The following is a 19,909-nucleotide window of genomic DNA, read 5'->3' as shown; positions in this document are numbered from 1 at the left end:
AGGCAGCTGCCAGCCAGACATGGAATAGGATGTACAGAATAAAAGAAAGGTAAAAAGCCCCAAGGCAAAATGTAGATAAGAAACAGGTTAATTTAAGTTATAAAGAGCTAGCAAGAAATGAGAGAAGGCTGAACTTTCATTACTAATAACAAATCTCCATGCCATGATTTAGGAGTTGGTGGGTGGCCCACAGAATTCCTGTTACAGTAGGTCTTTGTAGTTGAAAAGTGATGTGTTCCTCATCAACAGGAGCTCTGCTGAGATGTGGGGGGCAGCGCTGTTCCCAGGAGCAGGATGGGGCTGCCTGGCCGGAACTGGTGGTATCTATGGGGCTCTGGCCTTGGTGTGGGTGCGCTTTGTCAGTCTGTCTGTCAGTCCGTCCTGGCTATGTTCCCTGTTTCACATCTTTTCCTTTGCAACTGTTCTTGACTGGAGGAGAAAAGCAAGGACCTTTGATTTGTGCCCTTAGCTGTGTCAACTGAGTTACACTCTGAGCTCCTCCCAGTGCCTCTCCCGGCTAAAAAGTCCTCTTTAGTCATGTCCAGGGCCACGTCCATCCAAGGCCGTTGTGAGGATGAAACCCCAGTGCCCTTACTGCCTGCGTTCCTGTCCTTGCCTTCAGAACAAACTGTTGCTGGCTTGGTTTGGCTTCAGACATTCAAAATGTCTAAAATGTCACCCAGTCTAAAAGCTCAGAAATCTGAAATCAAGGCATTGGTTGAGCCACGATCCCTCTAAAGGCTAAAGGGAAAATCTCTTCCAGCCCTTAAGCACCTGGCACTTTGTGGCATGTGCCAATATGCCTCCCTCTATCACCCGTGACTCCTCTCTTTGTGTTTTTTTTTCCCCATCTCTTCAGACCTAGGGGCCAGTCTATCCTAGGGTGGTCACATCTCCACCTCTACAACTATTAAACCCAAGGACCCTGTCTCTACAAGGTCCTCTTCTGAGGCCCTCCTGGACATTAGTGGGGTAAAGGGACACAACATTCAATCCACCGTGCAGCTCTGACGGACTGAAGGATAATGATGGCCCCTGTTCCCTTTTGCTAACCAGGTACATGGGAAATTCGCAGGGCTCTTATGTAACATTCGCAATCCCCTCTAAAGAATAGGCTATTTATGTAAGGCCACAGAAAATGTCTCGTAGGGTCACTTGCCAGGTGGTTTGTGCCAGGTGGTTTGTGCCAGCTGCCAGGAGTCAAGGGCTAGGTGACAGTCAACTCAGCTCCTTGGGAGCCCTTCTTTAGAGGAGGAGAGCGGCTCGTAAACAAGGAATTACAATACGTCCATTTAGCAGACTGGTGAGAGCCCAAGGCTCCATCCACAACAATGCTTTGGAGCTGTTGACTTAGCACCCGGAGAGCCAGCTCAGCCCTGGCCCTGGCAACTGTCTGCAGGCCTCTCCCTCCTGGCCCTAGCCACTCCAGCTGGCAGGTTGCACAGTCTGTGCACGGGTTAATCTCCCTCATCGCCTTTCTCTCCCTCCTAGTTTACTCTGTTTCTGGCCTTTATCTCCCTTGGAAGCATCTCAGCTGGCCTGGGCGCTGTTTAATTTTTCTTCCCTGGTGATGGATGTCTACACCCCTTTTTCAAGAGACAAAACAAATTGTTTGTTTAACCTCCCTAGGAATAAGTGGGCCAGGGGTAGCGTGGGAAGGGAAGCATGTTGACTGTTCCGTGGGCAGACCTTCCTGGGTATTTCCAAAGAGTTCTTGACTGACTCACCTTCTTTATTAGCTGAAATGTACTTTAAGAGAGTAACCCTTCCATTTCTTCCTCGTCCATCCCCTTTCTTATTGTATTGTCCCTGTGCGGACACCATCATGATCACATGTGGCCACAGCAGAGTCCCCTTGCTTCATTTTTTGTCTTTTAGATGAGCACACGGAGCGGAGCTGGCATGTGAATGATGCTGTCTGCTGACCAAGTTGTTGCTTGAATGAGGTCCCGGGTTAGCCCTGTTAGGCAATGCTGAGAACACCTGACGGTAAAACAGGAACATGGGAATGACCTGGGTGTGGGACGCCTGTTTGAGTAGGGATGTTCCGCTCCCTCTGGAGAGTCTGCATCTGTGAGCATCAGCGGTGACCTTTCCTGATTGTCCCCAGGGACCTGACATGTCCTTGGGGTGGAATGTCAGTTCCCAGGCTTGATCCCAGGTGGAACAAGTCAATCACTAAAATCAAGATCTCTGGGAAGAGGTATCCATCTTGGCCTTGGCTTTGAAGGTGCCCCCACATGAGTCCAGTCTACACTCAAGGCCAAGGCCCCTTCACACGCCCCTACAGTAACCAGAAGACTGGAGAGGAGCAGGGGGTGGGCCTACCCTTGGTCTCAGGTTCTGCAGGGACTGATGGCGGATGTCTCCAGCTTCTAGGGGATGTTGCTGCTGCTTCCTGCCAAGACTACTGTTTTGGAGGCGCAGTTCTGAAGCTAAGTTGTCCCCATCTGCCATTCTCATTGACTTCAGGTACTGTTGACCCTACTGTCCTCTCCTCTCCTCTCATCCCGGGCCTTCCTCTGAAATACAGGAAAATCAGCGTTTGTTTTAATCCACTGGTCCAGGGTGTGTGCTGAACTGAGCCTCTTGCTGTTGCTGGCTTCAGAATGAAGGTGATGTATAGATAGCTTCCCCTGAGGCAGATAGACCCATTTCCTATCTCAGCCTGCTTTTGTTTTTCTTTCTTAGATCATCAATCTGGGTACAGTTACAGTGAGTTTTCATAAAGCCAAGCTTGCCTCTCTCATAATTTCCTCTCCTAGAGATGGCTATGTGGGGTTATCCATGGCACCCAGGTTTAGTACAGACATTTCCTAACACAGCTCCCTGGAAGGGGATAGATGACCTTCAGTGCTGAAGGCTGAGCACACAGGTGGCAGTGTCCAGGTGGACAGGCTAGGTGCCCCAAGGCATTGATTGCTTTGTTTGGAGCAGTTATGGGGAGTGACTTATGGGAACCAGGTGAGAGATAGCCATAGGATAGGTAGGCTTTTGGCCCACAGGGTAGGTAGGTAGGCTCCATGGTCTACAAGGTAGGTAGGTAGGTTCCACAGTCCACAGACCACAGAGGTTTGGAAAAAATTTCTTTCTGAGAGATCTTGTTTTTCATCCTATGAAGAGCATAAGTTTTACTTTTGGTGAAATCTAATTTTTTTGTCTTGTTCTTCACGGTTGCACCTTTTGCTGTCTAAGTTTAGGAACATTTGTCTAGCCAGGCATAATGGCATTCAATGTAACCCCATTGGGAAGTAGAGGCAGGAGGATCAGGGATCCAAGGCTCTGAAAACTAGCAAGTTCAAATCTCAAAACAACAATACCCTTCAAACCAACCAAACAAACTGTTTGCTCACCTAACTCAAGGTTCAACAGTGTTTATGTTCACCCTAATTTTGGATGTTAAAATCCCATCCCTCAAGGTGGTGGTCACTTTGGGAGGCTGATAGGTTACAGGGCACAGACTTCATGGATGGGATTCATATCCCCACACAAAAACTTTAGAACAATGGTTCTCAATCTTGCTAATGCTGTGACCCTTAAATACAGTTCCTCATGTTGTGGTGAGCCCCAGTCATAAAAATATTTTGTTGCTACTTCATCATTGTAATTTTGCTACTGTTATGAATTATAATGTAAATATCAAATGTTCTGTCCTCTGGGGGTCAGGACCCAAAGGTTGAGAACCACCGTCCTAGCAGTTTATCCTCCCTCCCCTTCCTGCTCTGAGGTCATAGTGAAGAGATGGCTCTCTGAGGAGTGAGCTGTCTTCAGACACAGAATCTGCTAGTGCCTGATCTCGGACTTGCTCACCTCCAGAACCGAGAGACATAAGCTTCTATTGTTCTTATGCTGCTCTGCCCACCAATTTGTTCTCTATCTCTATAAGTTTCTCATTTCAATAATGTCTTAGAAACGAGCATATATATATACACATATATATATAAAATATTCCATGAAATGGACATACCACAGTTTAACAATTCACACACTAGATAATGTGCCGATTTTTATATATGTTTTCGCTTTTCTGGGATGCATGCCTGAGGCAGCAAGTGTTAGCCACATGAGAGTTGCGTGTTTCATTTTATAAAGCCAAGAACTGTCTTCCTGGGTGACTCTTCCCTTTTCCATATCTATTGGGAGTGTGTGAATGGTCTGGTTTCTTGGATTCTTGCTTTCATGTGGTGCTTTCATGGTTTTAAAATCACAGCCGTTCTGGTAGGTGCATAGTGATGTCTTGCTTTGGTTTGATATGTTGTAGGCCTAGTGTACCGCAGGATGCTTTCTGAGGAGCTGGATCTTCTCCTTTTCAGGGCATTGTTCCATTTTCCTCAGTTGTCAACTCTAGGGTCATGAAGCGATTGTTTCCCATATTTTCTCTGCAATGGCTCTGCCACATTATCTTTTAGCTCCATTTTGATGTGTATTTTAATTTTTCTTATTTTTTTAAAGAGCTAACTCAATGGTGCAGCATTTGTCTGAGAATTAGAAGGTCCTGGGTCTTGGGTTCAAATCCCAGCATAGAGACAGTAACAAAAAATTGGCTTTCTGTTTCTGTGGCTTTTTATAGTTTTCCCAGGGTAGATCATTTTGATTTCTGTGCTTTTATTGCCTTTCTTCTGCTTGAGTTGGGCTTGCTTTGTTTGAGTTATGCACAAGACCTCAAGCTGTACCAGGGAGCTTGGAGGTTGGGGATGGGACCGTCCACCAAGAGTCAAGGATCTTGTTTGTGTTATTAGTGTTGTTGCAGACAGGGTCTTACTATATAGCCCAGGCTGGCCTGGAACTCAAAAGAGATCTACTTGCCTCTTCCTCCAGAGTGCTGGGATTAAAGATGTGCACCACCATACCTTGTTTTGTTTTGTTGAGACAGGATCTTGCAGCCTATAACCCAGGCTTGCTTTGAAAGAGCGACTCCTCTGGCTCAGCGTCTCCCATGTTGTGGTTACAGATGCCAGTTACCTTCTAAGAGGATCCAAATAAAACGGCAGCCATGTGTTTAAGCCTGTAGCATCTGTTCATGAATTCCCAGATGCATGTGGTGTCCACTGCCATTCACCTGGAGGACATCATTTAACCTCACCTGTGCATAGCGTAGGCGAGGGATTTTGTGTTACCTTCATTTTGTTTCTAGTAAATTCTATTTCAGATGAGTCTAAGTCTGAAAATCACCAAGTTAATAGAAAGGGCGTTCAATTTCCCAGCAGCTTTCAAACAAAGAACCAGTATTGATTCTGGTGATTAGGTCTAAACTTTATTGGCATTTCCTTTATTTGCTCTAGACTAATACCTTTTCTGGGCTCTAGAAATCTGTCCAGGATAGCACTGTGGAGGCTCCACCTGGCAGAGACAGACAGATCATCAAGGACAACTCAGATCTGATAAAGTTTTGAGAAATGCTCATTTTGTAGGATGCCCTGAAATACAGTGCTTTTTAATATATAATTTATTTACTTTTATTTCCATGCATTCACTTTTTTCCTGCATGTATGCCTGTGTGAGGGTGTCAGCTCCCCTGGAACTGGAGTTACAGACAGTTATGAGCTGCCATGTGGGTGCTGGGAATTGAACCCCAGTCCTTTGGAAGAGCAGCCCGTGCTTTTAGCTGCTGAGCCATCTCTCCAGTCCCTTGGTACTTTCTCATCCACCCTTTCTGATGTTTTTCTCATGATTAGACTAGAATTGGGGAGTTTAGGAGGAACTCTAAAGCTCTTAGAGGTTAAGTGTCGTTGCCACCCCGTCACGTCTAGGTCAGGTCCCATCCCCGTGAATTGTCACTGTTGGTGCAGCCTCGGTACTTGCCTGAGCTTGTGCTTGCCAGGTTTGTCCTCTTTGCTCTCTTCCACACTTTACTGTAGAAGGAAGTCACTCCATGCCCCCACACTCAGGAGGAAGAGTAGACCTGCGTTTCCCTGACAATGCGGTCGCTATAGAATCATTCAGGAACTGCCTGATGGAGAATTTGTCTTTCACGTGTTTACCTGAACATTGTTTACATCAGGATGGCTTCATGTGTATTTTCCCACACTTTAAGTTAAAATCCCACCTGTGCTATTTATTTTGTTACTAGCTTCATTGTGAAAGTTGTCCTCCCCCCCCCCCCCAGGTATTGAATTCAGTACTAACAGGTGTTTTGTAAGAACACTTGCCCTTGTAAGGACATTGTTTCACCGTCTCCTTGACTGTGTTGCTGCCAGATCCAAGGCTGGTGGCGTTCTTAGTTCTTTTTTTTAATTCTTCTGTGCCGGACACATCCAGTTCTCTGGCTGCTCTTATGGCTTCTTCTTTATCAATCACCTTTATGGATTTGCATTTGATGTGTCTCGTTGCAGCTTTCTGCATCTTTCTTCCCCTTGGGTGTTGCTGAGTTCCTTGAATTACTGGTCTGTAGTTTTTGTTGTTAATACACTTCTGTTGGTACTTCTTCAAGAGCCCTTCTGCCGCCTGTGTCTTCTCCTTTGGGAGTTGATGCGGGATTGTCCCTCCAGGTCCTAACGTGTTGCTGTCTTGTTTGCTTGGCCACTTTGACGGCATATTTTATTTTGGACAGCTCCCCACCCCTTCACCTTCAAGCTTACCTATTTTCATCTCCCTGTCTATTTGGCCAGGAGTCCCATCTAGCAGATTTTGATCTGTAGATGGAACTTCATTTAACTATATTTCCTATGTTCCGAAAGTTGTACTAACCAGGCGAATGAGATGACTCAGTGGGTAAAGGTGCTTGCTGGCAAGCCTGATGACCTGAGTTTTAACCCTGGGACCCATGTGACGTCCTCTGACCTCCATGCATGCGCCGTGGAGCCTTCCCATGCATGCATGTACCATATACACCTGCGCACAACTGAAATAAATCAATAAAAGTGAAATAAAATTAAAAAAATTCGAAGTACGCACTTAATGTCTTCTCTGCTAAATTTAGCGTGTGAGTCAGCTGGGGGTGAGTTCCCATTGGCTGACTATTCTTCGCACTGTGGACTCTGTCTTCTTTGTCTCCACGCATGCCTGGTGATCTTCGGTTGGATGGCACACTTTGTGATTTGCCTGTGGTAGGTGCTGTTTCTGCGTTACTATAAACACTCTTGGGCTTTGTTCTGGGCTGCAGTTAAGTTCCTTGGAAACAGTGTCATTCTTTGAGTCTTCTGTGTGTGATTAGTTAGGCTGGGCCAGAGCACAGCCCTCTCTCGGGCTGATTATTCCCCATCACTGAAGCAAGACCTTCCTGAGTGCCCTACACAATGCCTCATGAATGCTGAGTTCTCGGGCTGGCTGGTGGGAACCAGTGTGACTCCGTGTGCGCGCCCGTCATCCTTTGCCTGAAGCCTCTTGCAGATCTTTTCCTGGCATCGTTAATGGCCTTATACCTTGTTCAGGCTTTGAAGAGGCTCTCTATAGACCGCCAGGCTCTTCTCTCTTGGCCCCTCATTCTTCTCTGGTGTTCTCTTCTATGAGCTCCAGTTGCCTTGCTTTTTTTACAGATTCTCGGCTTTGACCTTAGACCTCAACTTAGGAGGTCTGTAAAGCTCTGCCTCAGTTTCCCCCTCTTTGCGGCACACCCAGAAAATTCTCTCCGGAGAACCGAAGGATTCACCTTGTTTGCTTTCTGTCTCTCAGGGATCAGTGTTCTCCACTGCCTGACACTTAGTGCCAAGGTAACTATTGTTTTACAAGTTTCGCCTGCTGCAGACACGAGAGTAAATCCGAGCAGTTTTAAGCCAATATACATTGTCGGATCTTGACTCTAGGAATAAGTGTTCATTAGTAACTCTTATGTCAGAGCTTAAAAATAAAAACCATAACCATTCAAGGTGATTCAGGCTTTGTAATCCCAACACTCTGAAGCTTGAGACAGGAGGAATGCTCTCAGTTCAAGACCAACATGGTCTTTACCACCCTCTTCTGGGCTGTATATCCACATGGCACTCTTACATATACATAGGCAAAACATGCTGTGGTGGTTTGAATGAAAAATGGTCCCCATAGACTCCTAGGGACCTTGTTGGAGTAGCTATGGCCTTGCCGGAGGGGGTTGGCTCTGAGGTTTCAGAAGCTCAAGCCAGGCCAGTGTTGGTCTCTCTTTCTGCTGCCTGCTGATATAGGTGTAGAACCCACCGCTATTTCCCCGGCAAAATGTTTGTTTTCATGCTAGCCTGCTTCCCACCTTGGCAATAATGGACTAAACCGCTGAACCTGTAAGCTAGCTTCAATTAAATGCTTTCCTTTATAGGAGCGGCCGTGATCATGGTTTCTCTTCACAGCAAGAGAACACTGACCCAGACACACTGATATGCATAAAATAAGTAAATAAATAGAAAAAAAATTAAAGAAAAAAAAAGAGCAATAGAGGAAGACATTTGATGAGGACCTCTAGTATCCATATAGGCCCGCTGCACAGATGGGGGTGGGCACCCACATGCACACGTGCACACACACACACACACATACACCACACACACACACACACACATACACCGCACACACACACACTTACACTGCACACAGCTGCCGGCGACAAGAGCAGCAACGAACCAGCTTTGGTGACTGTGTACTGCCCGCCCTCCCTGCTGAGAACTCGCCAGTGGCCTGATAAACGAACCAGCTTTGGTGACTGTGTACTGCCCGCCCTCCCTGCTGAGAACTCGCCAGTGGCCTGATAATAAGTTATCAATTACTGCGTACTTCCCACGCATACTTGCTCATTCCCATGCTTGTATAATTTCACTTTTGTAGGCGATCGATGGTAAAGATACCCTTATCAGACGATCGGAGCAGAGGAAATGAGATTTAGAATAAGGACACAAATCTAGCTTTCGGTCACCTCGGATCAGCCCGCCAGCCTGCCTGAAGTATCATCACACAGTCCCAAACCTTGCCCATCTGCGAGCGCCGGCTCTTTGATATCTGAACAAAGCAGGCAGCAGCTTTCAGAATCACTTTTGCTCATCGTGATTTACTGGGTTTAACTGACTGTGGCCTTGTGCAATTACGTTCCCGTTTAGACACACCATCTCCTTTCTTGGTTATGATACTCTTGTGGCTCTTTCTGTCCTTTTAAAGAAAAAACATGAAAAAAATCAAATATTAAACACAAAAGAACAGTCACAGCGTGAGTAAGAAGGAAAGCATGTCTGTGTGCTCCTGATGGCTTAGGGAAGACACCCAGGGCTTTGTCACGGGCCCTGCAGGTGAGGCCGAGGCTTCTCTTCAGGCCTCTACCTCAGGTTACCAGTGTCTCTGTCCTCGTCTTGAGCAAAATGTCCAAAGCATTTGTTTTGACAAGACTGGTGACCATAGGCCCCAAGAACAGGGCCACACTGCCTTACATGGGCCAGGGCTCAGACACTCGAGGAAGCATCATATCCCTGTCCAGAAAAGGAATACCTGTGTGCCTCGTGGGTCACACCGCATAGCTAAAAGGAAACGGGAATGTCTCAGAGGGAGGATGAAGCAGAGGTTATGGTCTCAGGGTGTCAGCAGTTTATTTTCTGCGCCTAGGCTCAAAAGCTGTGGAGAATTCACATCAGGTAATTCTCTTTTCCTCTGGGCCGGCCTCAAATGAAACCACCCTGGACCTGGACCTCCCTCACAGAGGGAAAAGCCTAGGATGCGTGTTCTTCATGTGCCCTTCCCATGAATGTTACCTGCTAGCTTTGTGTGTGGGGTCAGAGAGGAGCTGGTGCTCTTACACCTCCTCTGAATTTACTGGATGAGTTCTCCCGCGTGAGTGCTCGGCAGACATGTGGCACCCTGGAGACGGTGACAGAGGGGCTTCTGTCTTTGATTCCATATGCACACCAAACTTGTACACACATGTACATAGATGTTACAGGATTAAATGCATGAGCTAACTCAGTTTCTGAATTAGTAACAATATTTTATCACACTTCAAATGGTCATTAATTTTTACTATATAATCTTATGTTCATACATATAATTCATGTGTAAAATTCATAATTTTATCATTTTTATTTCCCCTTCCCTCTCACTCTTTTTATTCCCAATTTCCCCGCCTACTTTCATTATCTTTTATTTCTTGTGTGTGTGTGCCCTACCGTGTATAATTAGGGTAGCTTGTATGATCATGGGTGAGTGTCATGGGGAGACTGGTGACCTACCTACTTTGCTAACGAGATAATGAATGTGGGGGACTTTTTTCATGTACCAGTGGCCATGCAGCTATGGATTATGACTCCCCCTTGCAATCTTTAATTGCCCATGGCCCCTCAGGGAGGGTTGAAGTCTTATGAGCCTTTCCCTTGTTGCTGGAGGCTGCTTGTTTGTTCCTGACCACCCAGTCCCGAAATAATCACACAGAAATCTGTATTAATTGCAATACTGTTTGACCAATGGCTTAAGCATATTTCTAGCTAGCTCTTACATCTTAAATTAACCCATTTCTATTAATCTGTGATTTGCCACTTGGCTGTGGCTTACCGGTTAAAGTTTCATCCGGCATCTTTCTTCTGTGGGGCTCCATGGCTTCTCACTGACTCTGCCTACTCTCCTGATATATCTTTTCCAGCCTGGCTATATTCTGTTAAGCCATTGGCCAAAAACAGCTTCTTTATTAACCAATAAAAGCAGCACAGATACAGAAGGACTTCCCACACCACTCCCCTACCCAAGGTGAAATGCTGTTGGGCTCCCTGTCTTATGGAAAACATTTTTGTTTTAATCAAGAGATAATATTTCAAAGGGGAATTGTGAAGTTTTCCACACATTAAACACTAATCCCTTCCTCAGGTTGAGAATCATTGGATAAAGACCATCCCTCCTCATTTTTTTTTTTTTTTTCCTGATTCAAATTTCGTGATCCTGTGGCCTTTAAGTGAGGCTTGTTGCAAATTCTGGACTTTTCATCTTTCTAGTGTCAAGAGATTTGGCTCACGGGCCAGGATGCATTTTGATGTTACACTTGAGATGAATATTTTAATGGTTTTCAGGCTGAAGGGCTTCCCCAAGTTCATTGGCAGTCTGTTAAGCCTCCCATGAGGCAAACCCCCTTGGGTATTTCTCGTCTATCTATTCGATGCTGCAGTAATCACTGACTCCCAACGGTGGCATTTAATGCGGTCTGCTCTGGCCTCTCAGATGATCTCAGAACCGAAGCTATTGCGCTCATTTCTCATCTCATACTCAGACTCAGGCTCCCCTGGCACAGACAGTCTCACTCAGCCAGGGTTCAGGAGGAACACCCCCTGACTTAACTCATTCATACAGAGCTGTGGCTTCCTGGAAGCACCCTTAGAGATGCATTTCTTCTTGTAGCATTGCTGATTCCCTCCTCTGGGTTCCCATGGGTACTGTAACAGCTACAGAGTCCAGAGAGGGCAGAGGAAGGAGAGAAAAGCTGTAGTCTGTTGGCCCTGGCTGATTTTTCTTATAAGATAACCGAATTGTGCAAGTATACGACTTCCTTATTCGGGACATCACCATGATTATTTCTGGTCACGTGAATTAATATTGAAATACGGCTTTGGATTGCATTAATATTTACAATCACAGCAATTTAAAACTTTCAGGTTCTCTTTCCTATTCTTTGGAACTGTTGCATCAGGAAGACCTGCATACTAAAACCTGATTTCTATATTGAGTTTAATTCAGAATGGAGGATGGGAGGCTGTGGTGGTAGGCAGTGGGGGATGGGAAGGGCTTGCCTTGGTGCAGCTAGTCCTGAGAGGTGAAGGTACTTAGGTGTCATAAATCCTTGCTCATAAGAAAATAGGAGTGTGATTTGCTTATCTAAGGCTTGGAGCGGGGATTCTAATCCTGAAAAGAAGTGGTAACTACTGCAATATAGACTTGAAAGTTTGCAAAGCTCGGACTAAGAAGCAGATGAGACTTGACAGAGTAAAGATGCTGTGTAGGGGGTGGCCACAAAGATGCTGAAAACCCAGCTTTAGCCACAGAACCCACATACTTGGTGATCCCAGTGCCTTCCCTGAGACAAAGACTCTTGCTCCATGGCTGGCCAGAATACACAGGCGTTTCCTGCCACAACTCAGGTGTACCTGACCACCCTGCTAGCCCCCAGAGAGCTCGGCCTCCTTGGGGGTGGACAAGCAGAGATGGAGATCACACCTTGGCTAACTATTACCAGAAGAATCCTAGAGTCTGTATCCCCACAGGCAGACAAAGAGAATATGTGGTCATGTTTTGAAAGTTGCTGATCTCATAGAGGAGAGTGGTGTCTCAGGAATATTTGAAAATTTCTAGTTATTACCGAGTTTGAATCTTTTTATATTTGTCCAACCATCAGTGGCAGATTTGGTTTCTCAAATTATGAATTTATGCTCCTTTCCATTTTCTACTGTATTTTATCCCTTGCCACACAGATTAGACTTCTATATACATATTAACGATAATAGTCCTTTATCTATGGTATACATAGTAAATATTTTTTCCAGTTTTGCTGATGACTTTATATAACAATTATTACATGCTTTTAAAAATCTTCTTTTTGACTCCCATGGATCCAGATCTATGAAGCTCTCCTTTATTGGCTGTAGATGTAAATCAGAGAAACCAAGTTTTCTCCTGGGCCAAGATTAAGCCCACCTCCCCTCAGGTTGGATTGCTAGGTAGGGCAGGGGTTTGGAAATGAACCGTGGTTCTCTGTGTCTCCTGGGATCCATATGAAGGTCCAGTACATCATCCGTTATTTAGAAGCAACTGTACAGGGCTCTGCTACTCGAATACGCAGCCGGCGTATCCACAGTAATCCACAGATACCCACCTTCAAGGGCTCCAGACAAGGCACGTGGCCACGAGGAAGTCATGTTCTTTGAACTGAAAGGCATTTTTGAAATGCTGTTCTTTGAACTGGAAGACACCCTAGGCTTCTGATGTAAAGAGTTGCTCAGAGAGAGCAGATAAATATGTTTCTGTGTGCATGAGGTACTGAGTCAAAGAGGGTGATTGCCTGAGACAGGGAGCAAAGGAACTTTTTCATAACCCACGCTGAGTCTCTACGCTGAGTGGTGTGACCAGAAAGATACACCGAACCTTTCTTTTAAGGAAAGAAGAGTTGACCCAGCACTTGCGAGGCAGTGCTCTCTAAGCCCTTCTCAATCCTCTAATCTCTTTCTGCTTCCTCCTTCATCAAATTAGGGAGGCCAGGTGGAGTTTCGGTGATTACATTGAGTGTTCAGTTAGGTCATTCTTGCAGGTTCGGGACTTAACGTCCTCCAGGCAATTAGAGAAAACAGAAACCGCTGCCTCCACCTCACGGACACTCAATATCTGGAAGGTTGTGACTGTCAATCAGCAACCCCTGCCACTAAGCTCCCCTACTCTCTGTTAGTCCCCTGCCCACTGCCCCAGTAGGGTCTTGCTATGTAGCCCAGACTGGCCTCAATCTCAGGGTCCTTCTCTTCCCTCAGTCTCCCCATACAATGTGATTCCCACATGAGCCAGTGGGGCTGAGGGAGGCCCCAGCAGCCACATTTCGGCTGCAGATCCACCTTGGAGAGCAGGGCTGGATCATTCTGGAAATCAAGTCTGTGGATGCACTGGCTGTACTGCATCAGCTATATTCTCCACGAATGATTACCTGAGACTGGAGGGCTTTCCTTAAACAGGTTCTTTAAAGATGGTACATATGGGGCTGGAGAGATGATTCATCTGTGAGAGTACTTGCTACTCTTGCAGAACTGGGTTCCCAGTACCCAGGCTGGGCAGCTCACAACTGCCTCTAACTCTAGCTCCAAGCAACCTGGTCCCCTCTATGGCCTCCGTAAGGCACTCTGCACCTGGGGTGCACATCCACACAGGCAGACCGTTCCTAAACTAAAATAAATCTGATTTTGTTTGTTTGCTTTCTCAAGACAGGGTTTCTCTGTGTTATGGACCACTCGCAGGTTTTATCATTTTTCTCGTTCTCCAGCTGTTATGGACCTTAGATGTCCACACATTGTCTTGTCCACATTGAATGAAGCGATCTCACGGGCGGGGGCGGAAACCGTGCAGGTTAATCTACGACAAACTATATAAGTGCACAACCCCATAAAGCACTGCGGCTGCGTTGTGTTTGGTCACTGGAATAGTTCCTGGTGCTTTCAGAAATGCCCCGTCTCAGAAACAGGAAGGAAAGCAGCAGAACGGATGCACCCCCCGAAGTACGTCACAATGACTTCCCAGATACTCCTAGTGAGATCTGAGACCAAAGGTGCGGACGACTGTTTTGATGATTTTGGAGCTGATTCTACTGTCAGGGAAATTACTAGACCTGTGAGGAAGGGCAAGGTGGCAGTGCTTTCAAGAGATTCCAACAGTGACGAGGCTCTGATCATTGTTGGTCTGAAACTGACACCCCACCACGCTCACAGACCTTTGAAGGTCATACTGGGGTCACTACAGTTCCATCTCAGTGTGACTCTGTACCCTCAAGAGATTGTGACCAGTTTCTTTTTTGGTGATGAATTTAATCTGTTTTCCTGGTGATGAATTATTTGAGTTGATGTGCCAAGAGCTGTCCAACGATCACGATCGAACTGTAATGAAACACCATCTAGAACACTTAAGTGATCTCCGCTTACACAGAAGGACATCGAGAATTCCTTGGCCTAATTTTATTCTGATGGCTCCAATAAGAAAAGATAGCTTGGAAGACAGTTGGCCAACAGGTCCTTTGATATGTACCCCTATATTTCCACTGTCGATTTGAGCAAACATGAACATTCCGGCATTTCAGTGATAAAGTCAAAATGGAAAGTCACTGGGGACACTTTTCAAGATCCAAACTGTGCTGGACTCGTTCCTGCATAAATTTTGAACAATCTGCAAACCAAAGCAAAGGTTGCCTTTGGTCGAAGAAATGATTCCAAAAAGAGGAAGTTTAAAATTTTGCACGTACAACCCAGCAAAAATAACACGCGGTTCACCTGCTGGCATGGTGTGCGAGAGTGACCCCCGTGTATCTGCAGTCTGGAGGTGAGTCGTTGGACCCCATCCTTGCAAAGGATGCCATATTTACCAGGATGATTATTGCAATGCTACATCTGCTGAATTGCAGCTGTAGAAGAAAAGTAGAGTCAGTGGGACTATTAGAGAGTAGAGGCTTAACATGAAATTTGAAAATGAAAGCGTGAATGAAGAAAGTGACATAATATTTTCCAGAAAAGGTAATGTTCTTCTAGCAGAGAAAGGCAAGCGGGTTGTCCAAATGATATCAATGATCCATGACACTTCTGTCTCAACTACAGGAAAAAACAAACAAACAAACAAACAAAAAAACAAACAAACAAAAAAAAAACCCCAGAAAAGTAGGAGAGAATATTATAGAACCCACCGGCACCAAAGAATGTGATGCCCAGCATAAAGGGCGTTGACCATGCAGATCAGTTCCTTTTGTGTTATTCCATTCTAAAGAAAACGGTGAAAGGGACCAAGAGATGTGGTGCTGTACCTTATAATCTTTGTACAACGCCCTCAATCCACAAGCAAGACTGAAGTTTAAACAGTTTCTGCCTTGGTGGTGAGAGACTGGTAACAGAGGATACCGAAGGGTGGGAACCAGAGACAAATCTGTCCAGCCCTTCCCCTGGGGGTGCAAGGAGAGCACCTTCGTAAAGATCCACACAGAAGGAGGTCATGTGATACGATGCAGCATGAACCTACATGTATTCCAGTGAGTGGAAAGACAACATTTCCTACAAGAGCCTGCAGGATTTGTGCTGCCCACGGAAAAAGGAGCCAATCTACATACGTACGTAAATTTTATTTGGTTCCTCTTCATAGAGGAAAATATTTTACAAAGTACCAAACATTAAAAAAGTACCAGGAACTTTAATTGTTTATTGCTTTTGTAAATAGAAATGTTATAATTATTGAAAAAACACTTAAAGGGCATGGTGTGCAATTAGGGTGATTTAAATAATGTGTGATTTGCCCAAAAAAAAATGCAGTCCCTGGCATATGTCTTAGAGATTTCTAAGCTGTATGCAAAGTGTTAAAACCACACTTTTTTTTTTCTGTTTGTTTTTTTAACCCTCTCCCTGCCTCCATCTAAAGAAGGCCTGGCCCAAGAGGCCAGCTCAAGTCTTTGGAATCCAACTCCTCAGCATGGGGCGACTCTTAGGGACAATCCATTCTGTGACTAGAACAAGCTTTCTTCTTGTGGTCCCTGTTGTCACTTACGCCTTCAAGCTGAGACTCCCTGTAAGGCCCTCCATCCCTGCCCCCCATCCCCCCCATCAGCAACAAACCCAGGGCGGCCCTAGCTGGGTTTTAGGATGACCCAAAGGCAGCCGCTGCTTTAGCGGGTGGAGCTGTTCTGCTAGTTTTGGTCCAAAGTGTGATTAGCAGTTAATGGGCCTTGACGGACATCTTTACTTATTACTCTTGCAGATCACTGGTGTCTCGATATTGATCTTTCCCGGTTTTCCTTTCTGTCCTTTGAAATGCTCAGAACACTGCCACAGCGGGGGCAGCCCATGGCCTGCAGCGTTTGCTGTGTTCGGAAACTCATTTCCTTTTGCAATTAACGTAGTGTACGTTTCATTGTTATTGATATTTGCTTTGCTTTGCTTTCAGGCCAGCAGCCTGAGCTAAATGAGGACACGCTGTTTTAAAGGCAGGTGGCAGATAAATGAGAATCTAGTTTGAAAGAAAGTTCAAAACTGCTGTTCGAAACGTTAGTGCAAGGCTCTTTGTATTTGTGGAGAAGCTGTAGTTCTTGATACAGTAGTGGGGTGGGGATGGGGGGGGAAGGATTGATTTGGAAATTGTAGAAAGTTGGTAAATTAATCCAAGGGTGGATATCTTGTAGCTGGGAATGCATTTGGCTTCGAGTATTTCTGGAGGACTATGTGTTCAGACAAGATGAGCTAAGGAACATTATAGTTTGATGTGGAGTGATTATGTCTTTGATCCCTGCATTCAGGCTGAGGCACGCAGTGCTCAGTGCCTTTGGATGCTGCTTCTTAGAGAAGACCCAGGGCGAATAACACATTTCTGGGCTCTAGGGTCTCAAGGTATAGGGGCGGAGTCAAATGACTAAGAGAATGAGCTCAGAAGTAAGTGAGGGCAAGGTGTTTGTCTCCTTTCTGTTGACTCTGAGAAGACACTCTGTCAAAACGCAACTCAAAAGGGCAAAGGGTTTATTTGGTTTGCCTGCAGGTCACAGTCCGTCCTTGAGAGAAGTCAGGGCCTTCTCTCAAACTATGGAGGCCTGCTACTTGCTGACTTACTCTTTGGCTCATGCTGAGGTAGCTTCTTTCTAAACAGCTCAAGAGCCCCTGCTCAGGGAATGGCGTTGTTCATGGTGGGCCAGGCCATCTTATGTCAATTAATAATCAAGATACTGCATCACTGACACGTCTACAGGCCAAGCTGATCCGGGAAATCCCTTGATTCACAGTCACTTCTGGGGGGGGGGGGGCTTAGGACAGTGTCAAGTTGGCATTCAGAACCAAACAGGTCATAATGTTACACCACAGGCAAATAAGTACATGAAATCAGAGCATGGCAGCATGGTGCCGTTTCAATAAGCCTCACTGGGGTCAGGGAGCACATGACCTTTGTCTTTGGGAGATCTTACCATTGCTGCCTTTGCACCTTGAGACTTCAAGCAGGCTTATGTATTGGGTCATTCTAAAACCACGCATCTTTGAACTCCAGACTTCTTCTGGAAGAGGCAAAGTGACCCAGGAAGAGACAGATATAAGTGACCGCTACATGTGGCACTCCACACTCTGGCAGGAGGATCCCTGCACATTTTATCATTCCTCCTCCAGGGCAGACATTTAATTCGGTGTCTAGAGAGGAAGAGCTGAAGCGGATTGCTGGGCTTCTCTTTGGACTTGGCGTGTGAAGTCAGGCAGGCTTCACAAATGCTAGGAACATAACTCCAGGGAGAGGAGAGACTCAAGCAGCCCTATGCATTTATTATAGCATTTGTTACATGTTTACTTTTCTGGGAAGGAAACAGTTTCCATGGAGTTTTAGGAGCAAACATTGCAGCTCTGGATGACTGAGCTGTCAGTGAATTCTCTCTCCAGAACAACGTTCTCATTAAGAAGCCTCACCTGGAGCCTATTTGGGGCGCAAGAAAAAGATTTCATGGCTTGAATATAGCTAAAGATTCTGTCACATAGTAACCCAGCACCTCACTTAGGGACATGAGAGAAATGGCAAGGAAACAATTTTCCTTTTAACCCTGGTTGTCCTGGAACTCGCTCTACAGACCAGGCTGGCCTCGAACTCACAGAGATCAGCCTGACTCTGTCTCCCAAGCACTGGGATTAAAGGTGTTCACCACCACTGCCCAGCCTGAGACACTCATTTCAAAAGTGTTTAGAGTAGGGAACTGGACTCGCTGCTGTTATGACAAGTTCCAAAGGCCACACTCAGCCCAGTCCTTCTGACTTTCTAGGGCAGGGTGGATCCATAATGCTTTAATTCCCGGGAGAGCCGTGGGGGTCATTTTCCAGCTCACCCAGGCCCCCAGTGAGACAGAGAGCACCTTGGGGGTGAAGGTAAACATTTTCCTAGGAGAAGTCCTGGTGGGCCATGCTGTTGGGAATGAGACTGACACAATGTTGCCTCATTCTGAGGCTAGAGCTCAGCAAAATGTAGCAATGCTTCCCTGGGATCAACTGGCACCCACAGAACCTCTAAAAGTCCAGCACCAAGAACGGGAGACTCCAGACCGCGATGTAGGCGATGTGTTGTGCGCTCACCCAGCATCGTATTTCCCCTGCTTTGGGTCTGGAGCGAGGTGCTGGACCACACTTCTCACAGACAGCTTCATGAATCAGCTTCCCTCTGTGTCGACTGTCTGGCTCCAGAGGGCAGAGCTCCAAGCCATGCCCACCTGTACCTTTTTCTTAAGCAGAGGGTGCAAGCTTTGTGTAAGTGGTGCTCTTTTTCTGTTCTGTTTTTCTTGCCTTTGGGGGGTCTAAAGAGTAACATTTTTGGCATTCTTAGAGAGCCAGCAGGGACCAAAACTGTTCGGAAAGATGTTTTTCTCAATAGTTGACTGTGGGATTTTGTGATGAAACTTAATGAAGTCTCGAACCTGGGGAGAAGGTTCAGTGGGGAAAGTGCTTGCTGTACGAGAATGAGGATTCAAATTCTATTCGGAACCCACGTGAAAAGCTAGCTGTGGTGGCACAGGCTTGCAATCCCTGCACTGAGGGGCAGATGGGATCCTTGGGGATTAATGAACTCATGCATGTCAGCCATCAATCAGCAGAGAAGCTTCTTGCAGTAGATGGGAACTAACAGAGATCCACAAGTGGACAGTGTGCAGAGCGTGAGAGACCCGGGAGTACTCCGTCCTAAGTGGACGTCTTCATTAAACCTCTCGGCTTAGGGCTCTGGGTCTGTATGGAAGAGGAGGTGAAATATTTTAAGAGCCAGAGGTGGTAGATGTCTTCCAGACACAAGAGAACTGATGTACATATGGACACAAGAGACTGAGTCAGTGTGCCCAGGGCCTGCATAGGCACAAGCAAGATAGGATCCCAGTGCTAAGAAAAGTGGAATCCTACCCCTAAGCAGGAAGCTTTTTGTGATTGATACCTGCTTGCAAAGAAATCAATTCTCTCCTGTTCTCTCCAGTACTTTTATATTTATAATTGTGTTTATATTAAATACAATTTAATACTTGGTGTATTAAATACACTTCAGAACAGGCCTCAGATCCAGGAGTAGTTGACCAATCCAAAATAAATTCAGTGGTAGTTTTTCCATAGACTTCTAAAAATCTCATATTGCTTTGTTTGGGTATTGTTTTTTGTCTTATTGGTCTTTTGCTTGCATATTTTGGTTATGGTCTTGTGGGTTTTTTTTTTTAGGCGAGAATGGGGGTGTTAGGTGGATGGAGAGGATCCAGGAGGAGCTGTGGGAGGGGAGAGGCATGGTCATCATGTATTAGATGAGGAAAAGTTTCTTTAAAAAAAAAAACGAC

The 19,909-nt window shown here is 45.8% G+C and overlaps 1 long non-coding RNA gene across 5 annotated transcripts in view; it reads left to right on the top strand.

Moving 5' to 3' along the window:
- The window catches only part of LOC126515978 (uncharacterized), an 81,656-nt gene that overhangs the window by 19,067 nt on the left and 42,680 nt on the right, over positions 1 to 19,909 (top strand). For 4 of the 5 annotated variants that reach the window (XR_007595967.1, XR_007595969.1, XR_007595970.1 and 1 more), the window contains one exon: positions 1,879 to 1,989. The exons of the other annotated variant lie outside the window; for it this stretch is intronic. This is a non-coding gene — a long non-coding RNA (uncharacterized lncRNA). The remainder of the gene's footprint in view (positions 1 to 1,878; positions 1,990 to 19,909) is intronic. 5 annotated transcript variants of the gene reach the window in all.

The sequence above is a fragment of the Alexandromys fortis genome, unplaced genomic scaffold (genome assembly GCF_014885135.2).
Source record: "Alexandromys fortis isolate MF-2015 unplaced genomic scaffold, M_Fortis_MF-2015_v1.1 scaffold_146, whole genome shotgun sequence".
NCBI lineage: Eukaryota > Metazoa > Chordata > Mammalia > Rodentia > Cricetidae > Alexandromys > Alexandromys fortis.
This window is presented reverse-complemented; position numbering and strand designations above follow the sequence as displayed.